Source organism: Podarcis gaigeae (genome assembly GCF_964106915.1).
Source record: "Podarcis gaigeae genome assembly, chromosome: 4".
In the NCBI taxonomy this organism is placed as follows: domain Eukaryota; kingdom Metazoa; phylum Chordata; class Lepidosauria; order Squamata; family Lacertidae; genus Podarcis; species Podarcis gaigeae.
The window spans coordinates 52742323-52756628 of NC_139677.1; the positions used below are offsets into that span (position 1 = coordinate 52742323).

At 40.6% G+C, this 14306-nt stretch overlaps 1 protein-coding gene and 1 long non-coding RNA gene across 3 annotated transcripts in view; one reads left to right on the forward strand and one right to left on the reverse strand.

Annotated features, from left to right (window-relative positions):
• Positions 1 to 14306, reverse strand: part of LOC310842672 — a 461768-nt gene that overhangs the window by 281744 nt on the left and 165718 nt on the right. Inside the window, exon 1 of one of the 2 annotated variants that reach the window (XR_014563292.1) lies at positions 6291 to 6309. The exons of the other annotated variant lie outside the window; for it this stretch is intronic. This is a non-coding gene — a long non-coding RNA (uncharacterized lncRNA). Of the gene's footprint in view, positions 1 to 6290; positions 6310 to 14306 lie in introns of those variants that run through there. 2 annotated transcript variants of the gene reach the window in all.
• DSCAM (DS cell adhesion molecule) overlaps positions 1 to 14306 on the forward strand; it is a 327203-nt gene that overhangs the window by 115065 nt on the left and 197832 nt on the right. The window lies entirely within an intron of this gene.

A 14306-nucleotide genomic window follows, 5' to 3' on the forward strand; every position in this document is an offset into this window, starting at 1 on the left:
AAGAATACCTGGTAGGGCTGGGGGGAGAGAGACTTTCATCAGGCAATGGCTTCTCCGCCTGCCTTGCCCCACCCTCCAGCCCAGGGAGCCTTTCGCAGACCATGATGACTTTGAGAACAGGAGAAGCAGCTGGGAAGAGAGGAGTTCAGGGTTAGTTTTTAAAAATAATTTTATAAGTTGTGTGTCCTTGATTCTCAATTTGATTCTTTTACATGGTTTTGTAAGTTTTGTGGTATTTTATGCATTGTGATTTGCTGTTATTTTATTGATTAGAGATTAGTAATTCTTTATTGTAATTGATAAGTGTAAACAGATAAATTATTATTTGCTGATGTTTAATTTTACTGTTTACTATTGGATTCTAATGGATTATTGAATATTGCTTTATTTGATATAAGTTGTTTATATTTAAGTTATTGTGACTTTTTATATAGGATTTGATTGTCACTATTAACATTTGATGTTTTATTGTTATTTTTATGTGTTTTGGAAGCTACCCAGAGTGGCCGGAGCAACCCAGTCAGATGGGCAGGGTATAAATAAAAAAATATTATTTTTATTATTATCCAACAGATGAGAAACTTTTATGGGACAGGAATGACAAGGGGTGTGCCGGCATATCACCATTATTGTGACATTATGCTGTTGTCCTGAGCTGCAGCTGGCTTCTGCAGCTGTGCTGATAGCATGTATCTGCTCCGTCACTACCACCAAGTGTATTCCCCCTTTCTGACTTTTGCAGGCATGCGGAATGTCAGTCCATTAAGGCCCATGGCTGCTAGCCAGGCTTGCCCCTTTATTCATGCTCAGAGTAGGACCATTTAAGTCTATGAGACTTGGGTTATCCGTGAGTAACTTAGTCCCACTGATTGCAGGGGTCAGCTGCAAGCATGGCATAGTCGGGATCCAACCAATAGATTTGTTATTTTCTGAGACGGTATTTTAATTGTTATTTTGGGGAAGGGATGTGGCTTAGTGGTAGGTACATGGTTTGCATTCAGAAGGTCCCAATTTTACTCCCTAGCATCTCCAAGTGTGATGAAGAGAGATACGTGCCTGAAAACATGGAGGGCCAATGCCAGTCAGTGTAGATGATGATGACAATGATAATTTATTGAATTTATATACCACCTTATACCCGGAGGTCTTAGGGCGGTTTACAGAAAATATCACAGTAAAATCAGTCCTAATGTAAAATTTTAAGTGTAGATTCTTTAGACAACAAACCTCTCTATTTCTCACATGTAAGAAGAACTCCTCTCACAGATCCTAAGCCAACTTCCCTTCTTTTGACCTAGTTTCTTCTGTGAGAGAGTGAGCAGACTGCTTGGGGTTAGCAGTTAGTCTCTTTGACCTGCGGGGATTTTAAGGGCAAAGGCTAGGTAGTTCATAGTCTGCAAGACGGTATCCCCATCAGATCTTAAAAGAGAATGCTCATTCTCACAACAAATTATGAAGATGTCTTACATTTATTTTCCCTGTGTTAAGAAAATCAACTGGGCAGAGGACAGATTGAAAAAAGGAGTTCCTAAAGGAGCACCATGTTTTCTGGCTTCTTTAAATTTCACTAATATAACATGTTCATAAGAGGCTTTGTACTATAATCCACCCTGATTGTTAGACAATTTGTTGTCTTACAATTAAGTGCAGATGGCTTGGAGCTGTAATGCAGATAAGCAAGAATGTTGACGACTGTTTCAATTTCCGGGTTGGATTTCAACCATAATCCAGGACTAAAACATAAGAAATCTGTTTTTATCTTATCTTTAATGCTCTTTTGCTGTAATCACTGAAATATGTTGACTTTTTATATAAAATAATACCCATTATAATATTTAGGGAATAACTAAATCTTATAAGAATATAGGCAGCTAGAACATCCCAATTTATTATGACATAAAGCATGGAGTGGTAGGCAGTTCAAGCATCTGAAGTAAGTCTTAAATTAAATCAATGAAATAAAAGCAGGCAGGATTTACTGTTAACAAAGAGATGTTTCATGGCAGTACATTCAATTTAAGTGTATATTAAAACTATTTTTTCCATGTTTGAGAGTTCAGAAACCTTGTCTTTTGTTCTACACTAAAACAAGTAATTTCTGATACCATAGAATTATTTCAAAGTATCTTTAAAAAAACAAAATAAGTGAATAGGTATTTGTAATTATTTTCTGCTTATTGGGTAGTAGACTTTTGGTCCAGTTCTATAAACTGGCAAAAGATGTAAACTGACAGTTCTATAAATTGGGAAAGCTGTGGGATAATTAGCTTCATTTAACCAGCATACTTAACTCTAATAAATGCATGAAGAGGATATTACTGTAGAGTAAGCTGTCCTTCCAGGATCAGCCTAGGTCACTTCTCCTCACCTTGGGAGGAAATAGGTAATCAAGCCTATTTCACAGTCTATCTGAGAAGCTCAGCATGTCAAGAGGTTTGAGCTGGTTGCTCCAGGTCAACCACATGGCTCTCACCAGACATATTTATACTGGAAAATTAATTGGGTCACTCCCATTCCCCATGGGATCCTGGGTACTGTAGATATGTGACGGTAGGCTAGGATCTCTAACAAAAGTTTTCCCCATCCCAACAGCCATGTACAGTGGTACCTTGGTTTTAGAACAGCTTAGTTTATGAACAACTTGGAAATAGAACGCTGCAAACCCAGAAGTAGGCGTTTTGGTTTATGAACTTTGCCTTGGAAGCAGAACTTGTTCCACTTCCTGTTGAGTGTGTTCCATTTGTAAATTGCGTCCTCCACTGCTAATCAGAAGCTTCCTGTTGAGTCCGTTGGCTGTTGAGTCCCAAGCACCGATGCAACACAGAGGTGATATTTGGAGCTTTTGTTTTTGTAAAAAATAATAATTGTGTTTTTGCTTGTGCGGCTTTTTCAATTTTTTGACTTTGACTTGTTCTTCGTTTTATGGGACTGACTTGTAACTGTGGCTTGTGACTTCATTTTTGTAACTTGTTTTTGTGACACTGTGGAACCCCTGTGGAACCCAGCTACTGATTGATTGACTGATTGATTGATTGATTGATTGTGTGACTGCAGAAATGGATAAAAGCCCCCCATACAAACAATGACTATCATCAGTGCATGTAAGAACTTTTTTTTAAAAAAAGTATTGTCTACAATACTGTCTTATTGATTTTATAGTACAGTACATTGGTTATTGCTTTCATTTTATGGATTAGTGGTCTTGTTAGATAGTATAATTCATGTTAAATTGCTGTTTTAGGGGTTTGTTTTTAAAAGTCTGGAACGGATTAATCCATTTTGCATTACTGTCTTCTTATTTTTCAGTTTGGCAGTTCTTTTTTTAAAAAAAAAATTAACAATTTCAAAATTACAAATTATCAAAACAAATCATCTTCATTATTTCCCCTCCCCCTCCCCAAAGAACCCTCCCTCCCCCCCCAACTTCCCTCAGCTCCTCTCTCTGATTTCTCAACTCATGTTGTTCTCTGCTTACTGTAAAATTGTATATATACTTTTATTATCTATCTACTATATTAACCCTCAGTAAATTTGTGTATGTTTGTTCAAAACCTGCCAAGGAGTTCAGTTCATTTTGTTGTCTTTTTAAGTAATTTGTAAAAAGTTCCCATTCTTCTTTGAAGTCACAGTTGTCCTTATCTCACGACTTGTATGTCAGTTTCGCCAGTTCTGCATAGTTCATCAACTTCTCTTGCCACTGTTCTTTTGTCGGGGTTTCCTCCTTCTTCCATCCTTGTGCTTCCTCTTGCTGTTCTCTTCAGTCTTGTCCCTTTTCCAGACAGTGGTGGCAAATAAAAATTAGTCCAACTTTATATATAATCTACATTATGCGTCCAAACTAAATAACTATTTCCAAGTCCAAATCCCTGTAAGATATTCTGTAGTATTTTATAATCCAAGTTTTCCAACTTTCTGGCTTAATGCATGAGTCCCAAATGTGCTGGAGTATTTCTTGGCAGGTAATTGCCTAGATCCCCTGGTCTTCAGTAGACACTAATATTAATTCCAAAGCTATTCCAGGCTCTCCTTCCTTCTTTAGGAATTTCTTCCTCAATATGGTAGAGAGTTCTCCTGCTTAGCCCGACTTTTGTGCCTCCAAGTTCCAGGGTCTGGGGTTAATGCTTATATTTCCAAAGCCTCTCCCCCCCCCTTTTTTTTTTTTGCTTTTTACTCTGCCAAAATTATCAGTCTGTCAGATTCTCTCCAGCTGTCAATTTGTATCCTTTTTTTTAATTCCAAAAGGCAACTTGACACAATTGTTTCTAATATATATCCAAAAGAAGGAAACAGTTTCAAAAGTCCAGATCAAATTGTTTCTAAATCTCCATGGCTATAAGTGCCTCTTTATCTCCCATTCACAAAAACGTCCCTGGCAGAACCTGTCCACAGAAATCGGAAGCTGACTTCCTTTTTGGCTTCCATTTCAGTCAACTTAAGCCTAATTTCTCTCTTTAAAAACTTTATTTGGCCTTTACCTCTAATTGGAAGATCCACTGCTTCTGGTGACTGTGTGTGGCTTTGGCAATAGAGGGTTCTGGAGCCAGGAGCGGACTCAAGCCCCTTCCCTCCCCCCCCGCGTGCACATTTTGCATTATTTTCTTTGGGAAAGCATGCCTTGGTTTTAGAACGCTTTGGTTTTGGAACAGACTTCTGGAATGGATTAAGCTTAGGAACCATGGTACCACTATGTCTGCAAACGTGGGATTCTAATCCATGGAAGTTTGTGCGTAATAAATTTGTTAGTCTTTAAAGGCACCACACGACTCCCCCCCCCACTGCGAGTCATAGAATTGTAGCGTTGACCTGGGGATCACCAAGTCCAGCCTCCTGCAATGCAGGAATCTCAACTAAAGCACCCATGACAGATGGCAACCAACCTCTGCTTACAAGTCTCCAAGGAAGGAGAGTCCACCACTTCCTGAGGGAGACAGTTCCACTGCTGTGAACAGAAAGTTCTTCTGGATGTTTAGTTGGAATCTCCTTTCTTGAAACTTGAATCCAATTTCTTTAACACTTTAAAACAGTTACTCCTCTGGAGAGAATTATTAGTGTCTCATCAGCTGTAGGCTTTGGATTTTTTGAGGGAAAGCAGTGGTGAAATCACTGCAGTGTGTGCAGTATAGGTAGACCACCCTCTGTTTCATCCCCAGTGCCCACTCCCATGTGGAATATGGAGGCAATCAGACCCTGGCCTACTTTACAAGGTTGATCCAAGGGTGGAGCAACAGATGTGAAATGCCTGAACGCTCTATAAAATGCAATAGAAATGCTGGCGTTGTGCCATTCTGTGGACAAGTCTCCCTGCATGGATCAAATTCAGTTGTTAGAACCCTCCATGCCTTACTTTTGTAGTAATGAGATGGATAGGCACCATACCAGGGTGTTTCACACAACATTCTGTTGTTGCTGTGTCAGGTCAAGTTGTTGTGGGTGCCACAGAGGCAATTCCTATTGATAGGATCAGGGCTAGATCCTATAAACCTGAAATTGAGCCATCTTGCATCATATATGAATTATTTCTTATTTCTCCATTATAACTGTCCATGGAAAAGACATCATTTCAGATATGCATATTATTCTATGCAATAGAAACCATTTCCTTTGGAGGGCTAAGAAATGTGTTCCTGCAACTGACACAATATGCACCATCTTGGCAGGGAGAAAGAGGACATGCTACCAGTAGCAGACAAACTTTACCTTTTGCATGTGTTTTGATGACTGGATGTGGCACAGCCAATTTGCTTGATACAGGAAGCAAATACAAATTCATCTGAATACGTCTGAAGGATGTGACTTGGAAGGGGAAGCTTGTTCAATGAGCATAAACCTGTCAGAAGAGGCCTAGATGTGGCAGAACGTATTGCTTTCAGGATCCCCATGTTAGCAGAGAAATAAATTGGTATGAAAGACAAAACCACATCTAAGCTATGCATATAGAAAGCACATATTCTGGTCCTAAGAGCAGAATGCTTGATCTGCAGTGCAGGTTCTGTATTGAGCAGGGGGGTTTCTTGATTCTGTGGTTGTGTACTGAACTTCAGAAATATCTAGATTTGTGCACCACAATGGTCTTCCAACTCCATGCTCTTAATTTCTGCATCCTCATATGCGTGTTGGGTAAATCAGATGGAACTCATGGGGCTCAATGTTCCTCACAGGGCTTTCATTCTGCATTTCTAATTATGAATGCCACTAGGCTTAAGAAGAATGGGGGTGTGGGGTCGAGGTGCAAATATATTGAATTTTGTAATGCCTACCTACTGTATGTTTAAATGTGTATACAGTGGTACCTTGGGTTACATACGCTTCTGGTTACAGACTCCACTAACCCAGAAATAGTGCTTCAGGTTAAGAACTTTGCTTCAGGATGAACACAGAAATCGTGCTCCTGCGGCGCAGCAGCAGCAGGAGGCCCCATTAGCTAAAGTGGTGCTTCAGGTTAAGAACAGTTTCAGGTTAAGAAAGGACCTCCGGAATGAATTAAATACTTAACCCGAGGTACCACTGTAGCTGGTTCTTCCCTATTCCATGCTGGTAGTTCTTCTTCTTATATTTATTGTGAGAGAGTAATTAGTTCAAGAATGTTACCGTTCTGCTATTGATCTTTTCCAGTAGCAAGAACAAGATGCTACCCAAGATCCTTCTGCTAATTCCGGTAACTATAATTAGAACTGAGTAGAACGCTTTTGAAACAAGAAAGTATTGCTGTTCCACATAGCTTAAACCAGAGATGGGAAACATGTGAGCATCTAGACTTTTGTTGGAATCCCATCAGCCCTCAATAGTGGATGGGGGTAGTGGATGGGAGTTGCAGGCTGGGAACATCTGGAGGGCAGCAGTTCAAATGGATTCCCTATAACTAATGGCATATGGAAATTGAGCTTAGGAAACAGTAAAGGAAAGGGATTTGCTTTTTCATTCCTTCACATATAATTCAAAGCAGTGTGTTGCAAATACGAGATCTGTAATGGGGAGTACTAAATTCAACATGGCGTGCTGCCAGTTCAGAGGCAGTATGTGGCCAAGCTTCCAGAGGCTTCAAAGCCTGACAGAAAACATGATACTGCATCTTTAAGAAGTGCTTATTTGGCATTTACTTATTTATTTAAAGATCATCACCAAGCAGAACTCCCTCAGGAAGCGTAGATAGCTTATTGGGCCCCATGGGGAGGGCGGTAATTAAACTCTGAAGGCAAGCACTGATGTTAAGCTAAAAGCTTGTCTTTAAATAGTAATACACTTGCAAAGTAAAGTGGTAGGCCCTCGGGTGCCTGTTGACACAGCGTTAGGAGCTGGCAATTCACATATATATACATATTCTGAATTGAAGAAACTGTTATAAGCTCATCTACATAAAGCAATATGATTCTGCCTGAGGGCGTGGACAACAGGGAGTGATTAGCAAAACGTCTTTTTCCTTGCTATGCATTGCTTTGCTAACATGCCACTTGTCACTGAGAAATTTGAGACACCATATGCCAACCTGCATCTACAGAGACCCCCTTGCTGATTGCTCATTGAAGATTTCATCTCTGGCGCATGAGGTGCTGTCAAGAGGAATTTTTGAGGGCAAAGGAAATACGCCGGAAAGAAAAGGCTCATCTTGCCTTGCCTTTTTGTAACCGCTGCATCTGTTTGTTTCCAAGTGATATTTTTGTACAGCAGTGCATACTACACGAACAGCCAAACTATATGAGACACCATTGGTGCAACTAGCAATTGTATGAATGGCATTTTTTGCAGATAGCAGGTGCAGGGAAGCTGATCCAAGCTGGGACTGTGGTATATGTGGGGTAGGGGACTTGAATGTTTTGCCCTTCTTGCTGAAGTCTCAGTTTGTATTGGGACCACTGTACCTGCTGTTTGCATTAGAAGAAAGGCTCCCATTGGTGTGAAAGGGAGCTCTCCCCCCCCCCCAATGCAAATGGCAGATGCATGGAGGGAGAGGAATGCTGATCTGGATATGCACTACAGCAGGAGAAAAGGGTTAAACCCCTACCTACCAACCTACTGGCCAACCTACCTGACAAGGTTCCAATCTGGCTTGGAGGCCCCATACCTGCTGTTTACAAGCGAAAGTGCTAGTTATGTCTTTTCAAGTCCTAGAAAGTTTGGATACATAAAAGAATTGCTTTCTGCAAAATGAACCCAGATTCCCCTTGAGATTGTCACCAGAGGCTCTGCTCTCTGCCTCACGCCACCATCAGAGACAGTATTGGTGGTTCCAGAGAGAGGCCCTTCCTCATATAAATGCATAGTCTTTGGAACAACCTCCCCAACAAGGTCCAACACCACCTTCACTTCACAGGCATCGTGATGCTTCATTGAAAAGAGTGTTTTGTTTTGTCAGGTCTTTGAACTGGATGAATTCTTCTGATTTTTTTAGTTTAAAAAATGCTACATCTTCTTCTGCTAGTGTTGTCGTTTCATTACTGCATTTTATTTATAGCCTACATTAACTTTTATTGTTGATGAATTATTTTATGTTCAAGGTTTTATTTTCAATGCTGCTTCAAAGGACTTTTTGGTGGGAAAGTGGCCTAAATTGTTGTTTTACTAAATGACCCATAATTAATTAGAAAGTTAATTATGGCAATGGGGAGCTGACGGCAGGTGAAAAGCCCTGTATGTTCTATTTTCTAATTTTCACGGCTCCCCCTATTCCCTATAAGGTGATAGCATGGTGAAATTGATTGAAGTGGATGGAAAGCAGCTGCCAGTCTAGTCAATTTCACTTCAAAAGAAGGACACATGGCACAGTTGAATTCTGGAGCATTCCTGGGAGGGTACAGGAACCTTCCATTTGTTTTCTTCTTTTTGAAAGACATGGCTTCCTTTCACATAATTAAAACAGCAACCATTTGAAAACCACTTTTAAAACCAGATCCAGATATGGACTGGGGAAGAGAGCACTAGCTGCTCCTAACAATCACACTGAAACATGTACCTGTACTTATGTCCTATAGCAGTGTTGGTCGTGCTTAGTAAAGACTGTTTTTGAAGTGCTAAGAAATTCTGCATAACCAAGGTATCTTCAAAATACACAAAAAGGAACATGTCAACACTTGGCAGTAGTGACTATTTTCAAGTTTCATATAGCCTAAGAGAGGGTACATTTTGAGCTGGATATCATATAGCTATAGCTGCATTCAAGGCCTGAACTAGAGATCTAGTATTATGTAGTGGTAAAGGTGTCAGACTGGAACCCGGGTGACCAGGGTTCAAATCTTCACTCAGCTCTGAAGTTCACTGGGTGTCCTTGGACCAGCCACTGCCTCTCAGCCCTACCTACATTACAGTACCTGAAGAAGTATGTATGCACACGCAAGCTTATACCCAGAACAAACTTAGTTGTTCTCTTAAGGTGCTACTGGACTACCTTACAGGGTTGTTGTGGGGATTAAATGCATAAGGAGTAAGAACCATGTATGGCATTTTGAGCTCTTTGAAATAGGTTGGATAGAAGTGCAATAGATACATAAATGAAATAAATTGCTTGGGATTGCAACCTCAGTAGCATAACTGTTTCATAATACTTCCCATGCATTTAGCTCCCATGCATTAGAAATAATCCACACTAATTTCCTACATACATACCTGCCTAGCCTACAAATGCAGCAAGAAAAGGAGTATATGTGTCTCTCTGTGCGTGTTATAGAAAGAGTGACACACACAGAGAGAGTCTTCTATTTTTCCATTTATCCCCCTCTCCTCGTTCATGCACTCTGCTCTTGTCATTGATGTCATACTGCTCTAATTTTCTCTGGTTGTCAAAGTAACTGTATCATTTTGGCCCATCCAGTCATATTAAATAAGGATGTCAAACTGTAGGCAAACTAGACAGAGAAGTTGGGTGGTGGAGAAAGCTGTGGCGGGGGGAGGAGGGGTCAGAGAGAAAGCTGGGGAAGGGAATAAGTCAAATTATTCATAACTGGAATTGAGCAACATAAACTCTGACAATTAATTTTCTCATTGTTGGGCTTTGCACTTGGATGCTCTGAGTCTCATTTTTAGAGATTGTCAAATGGGTTTTCTCTGGTATTTAATTTACCTTGCTTCCATTCTCAGTATTTTAACAAGCAGTAAATCAATCTCCATGGCCAGGAAGATTTGACCCCCACCCCAAGCTTTTTCTGATGTAATTTTAGCACCACTGCTAGGGCATTGTGTTTAGTGGGAAACAAAATACAACTAGGATTTCAGGAAATAAAAACTTACACCCATAATTCTCCCAAATGGGTCTGATAGATGTTATGCCACAGATTAGATATGTGTTAAGATCTGTAAAATAAATAAATAAATCAAAACTAAAATGGGTAATGATTTAAAAGGATGAATATATTTTAGCCTTAAAAAACGAAACAAAACTGAGCAAAGCTGAATGCAGAGAAAGATGGATTAACATTCAATACATTTCCCTGTATAATTCTCTTCTGGTCACTGTGATTAACAAATGTTAGGTTTGATACATTTCTTGATTATTTCCCACCAATATAATGCTGTGACAGAAAAGGCCAATAGCATTTTAGCTGTCTTAACAAGGATCATATCCAAGATGGTGGCAATACAGACGTGTGTGTGTGTGTGCGCGCCCGTGTGTGCGTGCGCGCGTGCCGCAAGCCATGGTATATACTTTTCTAAGGAACTGATATTCATATAGAAAAGTTGGACTTGCTGATCAAAAGGTCAGCGGTTTGAAGCCCTGCGACAGGGTGAGCTCCCGTTGCTCAGTCCCTGCTCCTGCCAACCTAGACGTTCGAAAGCACGCCAGAAAGTGCAAGTAGATAAATAAGTACCACTCTGGCAGGAAGGCAAACGGCATTTCCGTTTGCTGCTCTGGTTTTGGTGTTCCATTGCACCAGAAGTGTCTTAGTCATGCTGGCCACATGACCCAGAAAAACTGTCTGCGAAGTGGACACATGCTGGCTCCCTCAGCCTGTAAAGCAAGATGAATGCTGCAACCCCAGAGTCGTTTGTGACTGGACTTAACTGTCAGGGGTCCCTTTTACCTTTACCTTTACCTGAATATCCTGTTGATGGAGCAGCTAGTAGCCAGCATGACTATATTTCAACATCTCTGGAGGGCATCAGGTTGAGGAAGATGGAACTAGATTATAGAAACTAAAATCCTAGTGGTTCAGGGCCAGAGGACAGATTCTTGGTTGTAATAGTGCTGATAATTCATTAATCTGATTTCTATGGAAAAGTAAACCTGTAAGGCATACACTGGGTGGTTGGGGGTGACAGAAAATTTGGGGGAAAACACACACAAGGAGTCTTCAGTGGAAAATGAAAAGAGTTCAAGTTGTGAAGAAACCTATACATGGGTACCAACTGTGTTTGCTACCACTACCTACAACTGATGATGATGATGATGATGATGATGATGATCTTTTATAATTGTTGTCTGTTGTTCTAAGTCTTCCAAACTGAACTCTACTGTGACAATGGTAAAATAGTGTGATCCTCCAATATCTAAAAAGCACTCAGCATTATGCACTTCCAAGTGATCAATTATTCAGCAATTCACTCTCTACCAAATGTTGGGGCTCAGCAGTTCTCACAATTTTATTTGCTTAAAGTGTTCTGTTCGCAGAATATCTGTCAGCAATAAAGATCGGGGAAAGCTTCCAACATATTCTGAAGGTTTACAGAAATTTTAAAAGGTCAATTTTTTTTTTTTAGTTTCCACAATTTTTGCCATCTTGAACGATTCTATGCAGAATTAAAGCTGTCTGGGGCAAATAGAACTATCCCTGGTTCTTTTATTTCAATCCGTTGTTTATTGAATCTAAAAAGCCGATGAAATCAAAGTTTGTGGGTTTGTGGGTCTTACGTTGGGCAAAATTCCAAACACTGTTTTCTCCAAGATTCTAAGGGCATATTCAAGCAGTTCTCCACATTCTCTGTTGCATTTATTACATGATTATTATTATATTTAATTTCTGTACTGACCTTCATCCAAGGATTGTTTCCAACATAAAAACACAAAAATGCATAACATAGCAACAAATAAAACACACACATCCCCAATTTTTTTAAAGGCCATAGATTGTTTAATTAGCCAAATACCTGGGAGAAGAATGTTTCCACCTGGCACCTAAAAATATTAACCAAAGTGACAGGTGAGCCTCTCTGGGAAGAGCATTCCCCAAGCTGGGAGCCACCACAGAAAAGGCCTATTCTTATGTTGCTGCCCTCCGTATCGCTCACAAAGGAGGCACATGAAGAAGGCCTCAGATGATCGCAGGGTTCAGGTCCAGGTTAGTTCATATGGGGAGAGGCTTGGTAGTCCGCTGAAAGTAGGAATAGCCAATGTAGAGCCCTTCAGGGTTGAGGAGTACAATTCTCATCAGCCCTAACTAGCACAGAAAATGTTCAAGAATGATAGGACTCACAGTTCAAAACATCTGGAGCGCACCAGGTTGGCAATCCCTTCCCTAAAGGAGCAGATTTATAGTCTGTGAGTGGTCTTGCATCCAGCATTGTTGCTGGTGATGTATACGGCTTAAAGCACCCTTTAACAATTTCAGTTGATATAACTACAATTCTGCCTGGACAGAGATATCCATGCTCCCATGGTAACATCTTCTTTAGATGGTTCCACTGTGTTATACGTCGGGTTGCCTTTGAGCATGGTTCAGAATTATCATTTGGTCCACTATTGTCCATGCTGGCCAGATGGGGAGGCTGGAGGTAGAGGATTTCAGCCCAGATGGACCTTATATTGAGTACAGTTTAAAGCATTTGCAAATGCTTACTTTAAATGCAGGGACGGGGGTGGCGCTGTGGGTTAAACCACAGGGCCTAGGACCTGCCAATCAGAAGGTCAGTGGTTCGAAACCCCGCGATGGGGTGAACTCCCGTTGCTCGGTCCCTGCTCCTGCCAACCTAGCAGTTCGAAAGCACGTCAAAGTGCAAGTAGATAAATAGGTACCTGTCCGGCAGGAAGGTAAATGGCGTTTCTGTGTGCTGCTCTGGTTTGCCAGAAGTGGCTTAGTCATGCTGGCCACATGACCTGGAAGCTGTACGCCGGCTCCCTCAGCCAGTAAAGTGAGATGAGCACCGCAACCCCAGAGTCAGCCACGACTGGGCATAATGGTCAGGGGTCCCTTTACCTTTTACTTTAAATGCTATGATTTAGATACCACTTTTTACCTATACGAAAACACCAAAGTGGGTTGCAAAATATTGAAACAATATAAAATCTTTTTTTCAACATAAGTGGAGATTCTTTTATCAGTTTTGTATATGAAGTGGTTTTAACTGTTTTTAAATATGAAATTGTTTTATATAAGCTTTTGTTGATGATGTTTTTATGTTAAATTGCTCTGAGGTATCTTATAGGAAACAATTCATAAGTAGAATAAATAAAATAAATTATAAGGGATGAATAAAGCAGCCAAAACAGCAACAACAAAGCAGCCATGATGTCAGGGAATTGCCTGGGTGAACAGCTACGTTTTGACTTGCTTTCAGAAAACCCCCACTAATGGAGCTTGCCTAATCTCAGCAGTGAGATTCTTCCAAGTGGTGGGTGCCAAAAAAGGGGAGCCCCGGTGTCAGTGCACCACTTTGTTTCTCTCATCTCTTCAGTCTCTGTAACCTGCTCTTGAGTCTTCTCTTGAGGGAGTGCAAAGTTCACACCAAGCAAAGATTTTTCATATCGGAAAGCCAAGCAACTATACTGTTATACCTCATTGTAAATCTAAAATGTACAATAATCTACAGTGAAGAATGAGCTCAATCTGCCACATTGCCTTTAGTTCAGGTGCTTATCTACAGCCCAAGTCTTTAGTTAAAGCAGCAAGTAAACAGAGAGTGCTTCTGGGTTTGTTGTTAAATTATTAAAGTCAATATTGCTACATGACAAAAGTGAAGCAGATGTGAAGATACTGATATATTTCAACGAAACATAATGTGAAGAAAGCCTGAAGAACAAGATACAGGAAATGCTACAAGTCGATTGAATGAACGGTCAATATGCAATGCATACTACCTGGTTGCATCAAGGAGAGAGGTGAATCCATGAGCACCCCCCCCCCCCCGGAAGTTGAATGGACCAACTGCCATTTGATTCATCATCTCCTACTGCCATTGCTTTCTGAGGAAAAAATGGCAGACGGCAGCCCTTTCTTTTTCTCTGAGAGAGTATGTGTGCACTATCTGCTGTTGCTGTCACAAGCTAGGAAGAAATAGAAGCCTGCATTTCCCCCCCTCAGAAGATGATAGCAGTGGCTCTTCAATTTAGGGGGGAAGGAGACAAGGAAAGAAGCATTGGACACCAATGTTATCAATTCCCCATA